At 42.3% G+C, this 10,763-nt stretch overlaps 1 pseudogene; it reads left to right on the top strand.

Moving 5' to 3' along the window:
* The first annotated feature begins 4,743 nt into the window (after positions 1-4,743).
* Positions 4,744-5,967, top strand: LOC137230183 (poly(rC)-binding protein 2 pseudogene; annotated as a pseudogene).
* Positions 5,968-10,763: the final 4,796 nt, after the last annotated feature.

Here is a 10,763-nt window from a genome sequence, read left to right as displayed (position 1 = left end):
CGCTAACGCTAGTACGGATTGGATAACGACTTGCGCAGGCGCGCTCTTCTTCCGTTGTAGGTTGGTTGGAATGTACGTCAATCAATAGCGCCAGCACCTCTTTTCCGGTCGGTTTTTGCGTCTGATTGGATCTCAGGGTTGAGGTAATAGGGAAAAATGTTCTCGTAATTGTTTCTTAGGGGTGTAAAATTAATTCCGCGTAGAAGCAGTGTCGCTTCGTAGTTAGGTAGTCTGGCTAGGCCGCATGGCAGTTTTAAGCCATCGTTAGATTAAGCTATAGATTAAACTAATAATTTCATACTCAGGGCCTAGGAGCTTTTAATACTGGGCATAATACGACACCTAGGCAACCAATTTAATAGCTCAACTTTGCCTCCTGACTTTGACCCATTTCCATTCCGAAAGAGCCCAAATGCCTGACTGCTGTTTATAGTTCTGGTCAATGCGCGAGAGCAGATTCGTCACTTTTCTTTGAGGGCCATTCTGCAGAATGTCAAACTGTTATAACTGACAGTCTTGTTGCTTACTACACCCAACTGTAGGAGTACTGAGATTCTTTCTTCAGTGATTCTTCCAGGAAAGGCAGGGGGTGTAATTGGGAGCTCCTCTAACGGCGCGCGACAAGCGATGGGCAGTATAGGTCCTCAAACACCATCAAGGCTGTCATCTGAGCTGCTTCCTAGAAGTACAGATTCCCTACGACTGCAGCTCTCCGAGATCCACTTCCCTAAGTCTTCAGATGAGGCCAAGGAATCTTATTTTTACAGAAGCTTATGATAAAGGACATCTAAACCTACAGCTAATATCACATTTAATGGTGAGACAATACTTTGCCTTTAAGATCAGAAACAAGGTAAGGACGCAGTCTCCCACCACCTCTACTCTACATTGTACTGGAGGGTGTAGCCAGTGTGAAAAGGCAAATAAACAAAAGGCATCCAGATTGGAAGAAATAAAACTGCTTTCATTGGCAGATGACATGATCCTTTGTAGAAAGTCATAAGGAAAACACAGACACAGCAAAAACAAAAACAAAACAAACTACTAGAACTTACATGTTTAGCAAGGTTGTAGGATACAAGATTAGTATACAAAAAATCAACTTTATACTCTACACTAATAACAAAAGTGAAATTAAGAAAACAACTGCGTTGGGGGACTTCCCTGGTGGTGCAGTGGATGGGACTCCACGCTCCCAATGCAGGGGGCCTGGGTTCGATCCCTGGTCAGGGAACTAGATGCCACATGCACGCTGCAACTAAAAGTTTGAATACCGCAACTAAGGAGCCCTCCTGCCGCAACTAAGACCCAGCGCAACCAAATAAATAAATATTTTTTAAAAAACTGCATTCACAATAGCATCAAAAACGATAAATTCTTAGGAAAAATTTAATAAGTCCTTTGTAGATATTTAAGTCCTTTGCAGATATTCTTATGTGTATTCCTAAAAACAAAAACAAATACAAAGGGAATTCCCTGGTGGTGCAGCAGTTAAGAATCCGCCTGCCAAAATAAATAAATAAATAATTAAAAAAAGAATCCGCCTGCCAATGCAGGGGACACGGGTTCGATGCCTTATCTGGGAAGATCCCACATGCCGCAGAGCAGCTAAGCCCGTGCACCACAACTACTGAGCCTGTGCTCTAGAGCCCGCGAGCCACAACTACTGAGCCCACGTGCCACAACTACTGAAGCCTGCAAGCCTAGAGCCCGAGCTCTGCAACAAGAGAAGCCACCTCAGTAAGCCTGCGTGTGGCAACGAAGAGTAGCCCCTGCTTGCCGCAACTGGAGAAAGCCCGTGCACAGCAACAAAGACCTCAACACAGCCAAAAATAAATAAATAAATATTTATTTATTTAACAAAAAACAAATACAAAACATTTTCTGTAAAATACTGTTATAGCTACTTAGAGAGAGAACCTAGTAATCATATTATGAATTAACATGCAGGAATTCTAGATCATCTAGATAAACCTGTATTGTAATTTAGGGATTCTGCAAGATTGCTGACAGAAGTGTTCATTCAAGATTTTGCTTAAGCAGTTCTAGCAACTAAGGGCTAGGGAATGCACTAGTTTGAGGAACATCCTGTTCCTCATTTGAACAGTTATAATTATTAGGAAATTCTTCCTTAGAATAAGCTGGAATCTATCAACCTATCACTTCCACTCGTTAATAAAACTGATATAATGCTTAGCATGTGTCAGGCACTCATTTAATCCTCACAGCAACCTATGATGTTGGTAGTGTTATCATTATCATCATAATCCCCATTTTACAGTTAAGGAAGAAGACACAGAAGAATTACCCAAGTTCATGTGCCTGGTTAAGTGGTAATGCCAGATCTGAACCCACCCAATCTGTTTCCAAAGTCCATGCTTTCAAACTCTACATTAAACCACCTAATTCTGTCCTCCGGAAAAAAACAAAATAGAGCCTTTCAAGGACAGGTCCTTAGCTGTATGAATAATATAGATACTAAATATTTTAATATAACTACTTTCTTTTCTCTAGATTAAAGCCTTAGTTCCTATACTTGCACAAGGTAGTAAGTTGCCCTGAACACTTCACCATTTTGCTTCTTGGGGATACATCATTTTGACAATGTCCTTAAAAGATGATGGTCTTCAAATTTTTGATATCTTAAAATACACAGGTGTCTCTTGCTTGCCATCTCTTCTTTTTAGTTTAAATACAGGAATTTACATCTATCTTTGTTAAAAATAAAGGTTGTTGGAGAGTGAAATGATTAAGAGCATGGACTGTGCAGAGTTCCTGGGCTTGAATCCAGGCTCTACCACTAACTAGGTGTGACTTTGATCTTGGGAGAAAAAATCATATAGCCTCTCTGGGGCTTAATACCCTCACCTGTAAAATTGTGATAATAACTGTACCTGCCTCCTAAGGTTGCTGTGAGGATTAGAATTAATATTTGTCAAGCACACAAAACAGTGCCTTGCATATAGTAAATGCCACATAAATGTTAGCTATTATTGGGCTTCCCTGGTGGCGCAGTGGTTAAGAGTCTGCCTGCCAATGCAAGGGACACGGGTTCATAGCCCTGGCCTGGGAAGATCCCACATGCCTCAGAGTAGCTAAGCCCGTGCACCACAACTACTGAGCCTGAGCTCTAGAGCCTGCAAGCCACAACTACTGAGCCCACGTGCCACAACTGTGGAAGCCTGTGCACCTAGAGCCTGTGCTCCGCAGCAAGAGAAGCCACAACAATGAGAAGCCCACGCACCGCAACGAAGAGTAGCCCCCGCTCACCGCAACTAAAGAAAGCCTGTTCACAACAATGAAGACCCAACACAGCCAAAAATAAATAAAATTATTATTTTTTTAATATTAGCTATTATTGATTGAACGCAAATTATTAAGATAATTTAGCCTCTATTCTCCCATGGAGGGACTACTATTAACTATTTTTATGGCATTATGTTACTTTAAAAAATTAATAAACACTACTTTTATGCTTTGTCTTGGGATGTTGAAAAGGACTGAATACTGACAGTAAATCCCTTGGCATGTCATGGAAGGTTTTCCTTAAGTCTGACACTGATCTTTTATTTTTTTAATTTTTATTTATTTTTATTTTTTATTTTTTGGCCACACTGCACAGCTGGCAGGATCTTAGTTCCCCTGACCAGTGATTGAACTCACACCCTCAGCAGTGAAAGTGTAGAGTCCTAACCACTGGACTGCCAGGGGATTCCCACTGATTTTTTTCCCCCCCCACTGATCTTTTATTTAAAGTTATATTGAGGGACTTCCCTGGTGGTCCAGAGGTTAAGAATCCGCCTTCCCATGCAGGGGACTCAGGTTCAATCCCTGGTGGGGGACCTAAGATCCCACGTGCTGTGGGGCAACTAAGCCCTTGGGCCACACACAGCTAGAGAGCCTGCATTCTGCAGCTACAGAGCCCACGCGCTCTGGAGCCGGCTGCCACAACTAGAGAGAAGCCAGCGCGCCGCAACAAAAAAAGATCCCGCATGCCACAGCTAAGACCTGATCCAGCCAAAGATTAAAATAAATAAATAAATAAATAAATAAATAAATAGTTATACTGAGGTATAATTCAAATGTCATATAATTCATCCATTTGATATGTACCATTCAATGGCTTTTGGTATAGTCACAAAATTATACATCCATCAACACGATTTTAGAACATTTCATTAATACAAAAAAAGAAACCTCACACCCCTTAGCTATCACTCCCTAATCTCCCATTCCTCCAGGCCCTGGAATCATACAGTATTTGTCCTTTAGTGATGGGCTTCTTTTACTTAGCATAATATCTTTAGGGTTCATTCATGTTGTAGCATGGGTCAAAATTTCCTTCCATTTTAAGGCTGAATGATATATCACTGTATGTATATACCACATTTTGGTTTTCCATTCATGTGTCAGTGGATGTTTAGGTTGCTTCCACCTTTGGCTATTGTGAACAGTGCTGCTATGAACATAGGTATACAAATACCTCTTTAAGACCCTACTCTCCCAGACCAGCTGAGGCAGCAGCCAGAGCATGCCCTCTCCCGCCTGCCCACCCTCCGCTGCCCTCCACTCGCCCCGGGGTCTCTTTCGCCCTTCCTCCCCACTATCCTCTCCCTCCCCCCTCCCCCTCCCCCTCCTCCTTCTCCCCCCTCCCCCCACCCCCCCAACTCCCGCACCCACCCCCGCTCCGGAGGGGCCCCCTTGCCTTCCCGCCAGCCCCTATTGTTCCGCCCCAGCCTCCCGCCCTTCCCCTTCCCGCAGATTCCTTTTTTCCCCTCAGTCGTCTCGCGCCTGCAGTTTTTGGCTTTCACCCCCACCAGTGACCAAAGACTTGACCACTCAGAGTCCAGCTCCTCAGAACACTGCTCGACATGGACACCGGTGTGAATGAAGATGGATTAAATGTCACTCTCACCATCTGGCTACTTATGCATGGAAAGGAAGTTGGCAGTATCATCGGGAAAGAAAGGAGAATCAGTTAGGAAGATGCGCGAGGAGAGTGGTGCACGTATCAACATCTCAGGAGGGAATTGTCCTGAGAGGATTATCACTTTGGCTGGACCCACTAATGCCATCTTCAAAGCCTTTGTTATGATCATTGACAAACTGGAAGAGGACATCAGCAGCTCTATGACCAGTAGCACAGCTGCCAGTAGAGCCCCAGTCATCCTGAGGCTGGTGGCCCCTGCTGGTCAATGTAGCTCTCATTGGGAAAGGTGGTTGCAAGATCAAGGAAATAGGAGAGAGTACAGGGGCTCAGGTCCAGGTGGCAGGGGATATGCTCCCCAGCTCGACTGAACAGGCCATCACTCTTATTGGCATTCCGCAATCCATCACTGAGGGTGTGAAACAGATCTGCGTGGTCATGTTGGAGACTCTCTCCCAGTCCCCCCCCACCAAAGGGTGTGACCATCCCATACTGGCCCAAGCCTCCAGTTCTCCGGTCATCTTTGCAGGTGGTCAGGACAGGTACAGCACAGACAGGGACAGTGTGAGCTCCCCACACCACCCCGTCCATGTGCCTCAACGCTGACCTAGAGGGACTGCCTCTAGAGGCCTATGCCATTCAAGGACAGTATGCCATTCCACAGCCAGATTTGACCAAGCTGCTCCAGTTGGCAATGCAACAGTCTCATTTTCCCATGACACATGGCAACACCGGATTCAGTGGTTTGGATGCATCTGCTCACACTACTTTTCATGAACTCACAGTTCCCAATGATTTGATTGGCTGCATAATCGGGCATCAAGGTGCCAAAATCAATGAGATCCGTCAGATATCTGGGGTGCAGATCAAAATTGTGAACCCAGTGGAAGGATCTACTGATAAGCAGGTTACCATCACTGGATCTGCTGCCAGCATTAGCCTGGCTCAATGTCTAATAAATGTCAGGCTTTCCTCGGAGACAGGTGGCATGAGGAGCATCTAGAACAATGCAGATTCATCCATAATCCCTTTCTACTGTTCATCACTACCCATGATCCATCTGAGTACAGTCAGCGATTCCAGGTTTTAAATAGTTTGTAAATTTTCAGTTTCTACACACTTTATCATCCACTCGTGATTTTTTAGTTAAAGCATTTAAATTCCTTTCTCTGTTCAGCTGCTAATGCTGAGATCCATATTTAGTTTTATAAGCTTCTCCTTGTTTTTTGTTTTTTGTGTTTTTTTGGCTCATGAACTTTTTGTCTGTTTGTCATGTAAATGTGAGTGGAATATTAATACATTTCAGTTTAGTTCTGTAATGTCAGGAATTTTTCAAAAAAAGTTTAAAAGATGGACTGGAACTTTTTCTTTGTGAATAGAAACTGGATGCTACAGTGGTTAAAAAAAAAAAAAAAGGACCCTGCTTTCAATTCTTTTGGGTGTATACCCAAAAGTGGGATTTCTGGATCATATGGTAATTCTATTTTTAATTTTTTGAGGAACAGCCATACTGTTTTCCACAGTGGCTCTACCATCTTACATACCCAGCAACAGTGCCCAAGGGTTGCATAATTGGGTTGTCTTTTTATTGTTGAGATGTAATTCATATAATGTGGGTACAAGTCCCTTAACAGGATATGATTTGCAAGTATTTTCTCCCACTCTATAGATTATCTTTTCACTTTCTTGAACAACAAAAGTTAAAATTTTTTTTCATGCCACGTGGCTTGTGGGATCTTTGTTCTCTGACCACGGATCGAACTCATGCCCCCTGCAGTGGAAGTGCAGAGTCTTAACCACTGGACTGCCAGGGAAGTCCCAAAAGTTTTAAATTTTGATGATGTCCAGTTTACCTATTTTTTATTTTGTTGATTGTGCTTTTGGTATCATATTTAAGAAACCACTGCCTAACCCAAGGTCATGAAGATTTATGCCTATGTTTTCTTCTATAAGTTTTGTAACTTTAGCTCTTACATAGTCTTTCATACATTTTTAAAAGTCATTTGATTTTTTGTTGTTGTTGTTTGCATATGGTGTGAGGTAGGGGTCCAACTTCATTCGTTTGCATAAGGATATCCAATTGCCCCAGTTGTATCGAAAGACTACTGTTTCCCCCACCAGTTTGCTTTGGCATCCTTGTCAAAGATCAGCTGACCACAAATGTGAGGATTTATTTCTAGACTCATGATTCTAGTCCATTGCTCTATGGACTAGAGCATGAGGCAGTCTATCCTCATGCCTTGATTACCGTAGCTTTGTAGTAAGCAAATTTTGAAATTGGGAAGTGTGATTCCAATTCTGTCCCTCTTTTTCAAGACTGCTGATACTGATCTTTTAGATTTTTGGTGTATGGTTATTCAGCTACCATCCTCAAATACATCAACTGTAATCCAACACAATTTTCTCCATCTTAACCTTATGAATACTATGAGAGACCCAGTCATATGTTTTGCTGAAAACAACACTCTAGGGGACTTCCCTGGTGGCGCAGTGGTTAAGAATCTGCCTGCCAAGGCAGGCGACACAGGTTCGAGCCCTGGTCCAGGAAGATCCCACATGCCGCGGAGCAACTAAGCCCACGTGCCACAACTACTGAGCTGGTGCTCTAGAGCCCGTGAGCCACAACTACTGAGCCTGTGTGCCACAACTACTGAAGCCCGTGTGCCTAGAGCCTGTGCTCTGCAACAAGAGAAGCCACTGCAATGAGAAGCCTGCGCACCGCAAGGAAGAGTAGCCCCCGCTCGCCGCAACTAGAGAAAGCCCGCGCACACCAACGAAGACCCAACGCAGCCAAAAATAACTAAATGAATAAATAAATTTTAAAAAAGCAACACTCTGCCTATTTCACTGATCTGACACACAAATTTAATAAACCTTTGAAATAAGTGAGAGGAATTCTGCCTACTTAATTCTTTGCCAAAAACATCAGCATCCTGGTGATCATCAAATTCTTTTCCATGTCTTCACAACCATGTAGTGACTTATTCTAAAATTCTGCTGGGGAATAATGTCAAACAAATGAGTGGATCATTTCTGAAATTTGCCCTTTTCCCCTTTTGCAAACTTTGCTAGTATCTGCCTCTTTCTGTTCTCTAACCATCTCGCAATATCGATGATGTCTCTGTGACTACGAAGCTACCAGAATTGCCCCTAATTTCATGCGCACAGAGGAGGAGCTCACAGAATGCAGAGTCATGTTTTACAAACACGGATTGTATGCTATCTCAGGTTTGTGATTCGGCTCCACATCTGCCAGAAGGATGTAGGAGGCAGCACAAAATCATTTATAGTACAGCATGTGCATTCTGCTAAAGTTGAAAGTTTTTATACAGAGATTGAGTCTGTTCTGAGAAGATGTTTCATCAGATCATGAGGGTCTCCATGGCAGCCTTCTCCCCAAAGAGATATCCTGCAGAGGATAATTTAATAACAGCTAGAAATCTGCTATACCCAAGTTGACAGAGAAAAGATAACACCTACCCGCAAGAAACATAGTGTCATAGAGAATAATGCTTTTTCTCTCCACAGCCCATAAGGTTGTTTGCAGATATGTATCTAAGCCACGCCACCACTTGAAGTCACCATCAACCATTGCTTTTTACAAAATGCTAAGAAAAAAGATGTAGAAAAGGAAAAGGAAAAACCAGGCAGGAATTACTGAGATCGACCAGGACAAATAGTATTGAGTTACACAGATCTAGGTGCAGCCTGAATTACATGTAATAGCATTTAATTTTTTAGTATTATCAGGGATGTTTCACCTAAGTAAACTTCTATTTTATTGAAGCTTAAACTTATAAGCACCAGCACATTTTAGACCTTTTCTTGATGACTTGAGGTCTTTTCTATAAACACATGCTGTTGAAATGCCTTCAGGTTTAATGAACTGCTTAGGATTATCTGGTCTACACTAGAATGTCTACTGAGTTACTTGGTTTTTCATATTGTCTCCTCCTTTGTCAGCTGCCCTTCTTGGTTATCAGCATACCAGTTTCTAGTAGTGCCTGTTAATTTAACTACTTCCAATTTGTTATGGGCTGGATGACCATATCACGAGGTTTATTAGAATTTATCAGATTTATTTCTAAAGAATATCTGTGTGTGTGTGTGTGTGTGTGTGTGTGTGTGTGTGTGTTTTAGGGAATACGAGATTTGCTTGTGAATAAAACACAAACTCTGGTTAATGGTGCTTGATATCTACTGTGGTAGCCCGGAGACTTTCTTTGATCAATTCTTATTTCTCCAGCCACATTCAGGTACGAGATATAACAATTCACCTACCTGCTTCAGTTCTTGAATAGACTGCAAAGGTGGTTGGAAGTGTCAGGACCATGCCTCCAAACAAACAGCCTTGCTAGTTTTGATGAGAGATCAGAATCTAGTGCTTAGAGACTTAAGAGCTTAGAGAAGAAAACTGAGTCTTGGCATCTCAAGACCATGTCCTTGATCAGCTTATACATTAGGTAAAGATGTCAGGCCAGTTACTTACTCCAAAAGCACTGAGTCCTAACCACTGGACTGCCAGGGAATTCCCTACTTACTCCATCTTAAAAGACACGAGACTCTTCATTGCTATCTGCTCCCTCTCAGTTCCCTCTCAGAAACAGCCTGCAGTACCTCACAAACTTACCAGGTAAATCTCTCATCACTGCTTGGCATAGAGGAAAAGAAAATGAAAATCTCAAAACTGGAGTTTCTATTAAGCTAGATGTTAAACGGTCTGTACTGGCAAATCAGCCATCTTCAGTTTTTTTTTTTTTTTTTTTTTTTTTTGCGGTACGCAGGCCTCTCACTGTTGTGGCCTCTCCCGTTGCAGAGCACAGGCTCCGGATGCGCAGGCTCAGTGGCCATGGCTCACGGGCCCAGCCACTCCGCGGCATATGGGATCTTCCCGGACTGGGGCACGAACCCGTGTCCCCTGCATTGGCAGGCAGACTCTCAACCACTGCACCACCAGGGAAGCCCAGCCATCTTCAGTTTGAATCACTAGTTGACTCAAATCTCAGTCAAAGGAATGTGAATTTAGGGAATTTCAGTCCAGTAATGATGACCTCCTTCCAAGCAATTCTGCTTTCAGTGTTTGGGGAACAGGATAAACACCTGGCTTGTAGCTTAAGAAATGCAGTTTGTAAAGACAGTCCTCCATGAGGCGTCTCTACAGTAAATACCTGCTCTAAATCCCAATCAAGACAATCTATTCTAATAGTGTTTTAAATACAAAATTTGACAGGATTCTATAATCAATTTGAAAAAATAGGTGACCATGAAGAACATTCTAAAAAGAATACTGAAGGTAAAAAGAGTAATTTGATTGCTTCCAGCATTCTCTTGAAGCCTATCAAAAGCTGTAAGTAAATGCCTAAAGTCTGCTCTAGTAATCCCACTCCCACAAAATTTTTTCAAAGAAAAAAGAAAGTTATATGCAAAAAGGCATTCATTGTACCATTATTTTATAACATAAAATTGGAAACAATGAGCAAATAAAGTAATGGGACTTCCCTGGTGGTCCAATGGTTAAGACTCTGTGCTTCCACCGCAGGCGGACGTGAGTTTGATCTCTGGTCGGGGAAGATCCCACATGCCACGTAAGGTAATGGTTAAGTAAATATTACATCAAGTTGGTAAAATATTATGTAACTGTTGATACAAACAAGGAAGAACAGTTAACATGGGGAAATATTACAATATGTTAATTTCTAAAAGCTGTTATCATCTCATGTTATGTTTCATTTACTTTAGAAATATGTAATGCATGGGTAGACCAGAAGGGAGCAAGGGAAATAAAATTAGTTAAGGGGATTCTCTTCAAACTGCAGGTAATGTTGTAATGTTCTTA

This window comes from Pseudorca crassidens, chromosome 1, assembly GCF_039906515.1.
Source record: "Pseudorca crassidens isolate mPseCra1 chromosome 1, mPseCra1.hap1, whole genome shotgun sequence".
NCBI classification, from domain to species: domain Eukaryota; kingdom Metazoa; phylum Chordata; class Mammalia; order Artiodactyla; family Delphinidae; genus Pseudorca; species Pseudorca crassidens.
This window is presented reverse-complemented; position numbering and strand designations above follow the sequence as displayed.